Below are 2,021 nucleotides of genomic sequence, written 5' to 3'. Positions count from 1 at the left end.
GTTGTACTTTACAAGACATAATAGATTTTCCTAACAATCAACACATAACGAAACTAAAACCGTGAACCAAACCAAACCGTGGATTTTGTGAACCGTTCCAACCTTAATAGCTAGCCAGCTAGGTAACAAGCTAAATAGCCAGCTAGGTAGCTAGCTAGGTAGCTATAGCTAGTTAGGTAGCCAGTTAGATGGCCAGCTAGTTAGCTACATAGATAAACTTGGATAAAGTGCACTCTCACAATCAACTACAGCTGCTTGGCTCCAGATACTTAGAGATTCACTTCCATACAGAAAGCCCATATTCTGATCTTCAGCTACCACAGAATACATGTCAGATTAAACAGCGATAGTATCAAGGTGTTACTTTGTATCTCTTATATTATGTCCATCGGTTGTGCTGTTCTTTTTCCGTCTCTTTGCAGGTGATGAAGCAGACTGAAGATGTTTTATCTTGATCTCCTTTTATCTCCACTTTCTTTAATCTTTTCTCCTTTTTTTCTGTTTTTCTTTCCCGTTCTACCTACATTGCAGTGTCCATATAATATTTAATACTCTGTGCAGGAATTATGCATAAATCAAGGGGAACACTATGGCGATAGCCGTACTGCTCCACTGCTCTTTTTGGCATCAACACAATTATTCTTATTGCCACATCGCCAGAAAGGACACTGTTAAAAAAAAAAAAGAAGTTAAGAAGGACAGGCTTATGTTTAAGATACTTATTTTATTCAGCAAAGTTTGTTTTTTTTTTGTATTAAGGTGAATTGCTGGATAATAATTTGTTATGCATGTGTTCATGTCACTCACAAATATGCATCTAATGCAATGCAGATTTTAGTCAAATAGTTAAAAAAATAATTTCACACACAAAGTGGGACTAAAATAAATCGCCACATCAGGATGGGTAAAGCCAATTTTGGAAGCAGATTAGCAGATTTCTAAATAAATAAATAAAAATGAGAAGCGTGTGATTAACTGCAGGTGAACCAACAATTAATTCTTTCAGTGCCTGGATCGAAAACACTTATCTCCAGTTGTCACCACCAGTTGTAAATAATATGAATAATATAATTATATTCTTAATATTAATAATCAAATGCAGCCTAAATATCTGGGTCCCTGAACTCCTGTGGGGCCCCTGCTGACAGAAGGACCCCAGAGCAAGCAGACACATTAAATGTTTCAGTGTCTCTCTTCCTAATAGCAGGCATGTGGCTGCTGGTTTGTTCCCACTATCTGTGACTCCGTCCACTCAGCCCTGCACACCCCGCCTCCCTGACACAGCTGCACTCTGCGCTTTTAGTCTAAAAACAGACTCCATGTCATACCGCTGTGCAGAAATCTTATCTGTGCTCCAGGCAGGACTCAGCCTGTCATGCTCTGTTTGAAATTCAAAGCGTTCTTCAAAATGACCCGTAAGCTTTCTCGTCTACAATCGGATAAATAAATGATTATCAGCAATGATAATGATCATTAATTGTTAATCTCCACATGTTGCTGCTAACTAGAACCTAGTCACTTCTAGCTTTCCTCCTCTCAGCACTGTTGGTGGAGCTTTTTATTTCTTTATACTTCTTCCCTCTTTGATCCGTTTGTCTTGCTGCTGCCTTTCAACCAATAATCTCTCTTCACTGGATTGCTGATTGCCCGTTGGTAATACAGGGTTGAAGTGAAGCCACCGGCGGCCATTTTGGTACTCCCTAGTTAGATCGGTTGCAATCTAAACAATACATGCATTTTCAGGGGTGTCATGTTGGGTTCAAGGCGTCTAACCCACATGCAGAAACGACTCTTAAGACAGGGAAAAAGTTAAATGATTTATTGAACAAGGTTCACAGGAAATAAGATGCACTGGTTGTGGGTTCTTCGTACTGGTCACGGGAGGAACACCACTGAGGAGGACGGAGCAGTTAAAGTTGTTCCAGGGAAAACTAGCAGTTACAGATGACGAGGTAAAATGCCTGCTCAGAGATGGGTCTGATCAGCAGGGGGGGAACCTTATGAGTCCAGAGGCAAGTCGG

The sequence above is a fragment of the Cyprinodon variegatus genome, unplaced genomic scaffold, assembly GCF_000732505.1.
Source record: "Cyprinodon variegatus isolate N-32 unplaced genomic scaffold, C_variegatus-1.0 Scaffold1297, whole genome shotgun sequence".
Lineage (NCBI taxonomy): Eukaryota > Metazoa > Chordata > Actinopteri > Cyprinodontiformes > Cyprinodontidae > Cyprinodon > Cyprinodon variegatus.
The sequence above is the reverse complement of the archived record's forward strand: the minus strand, read 5'-3'. Positions refer to the sequence as shown.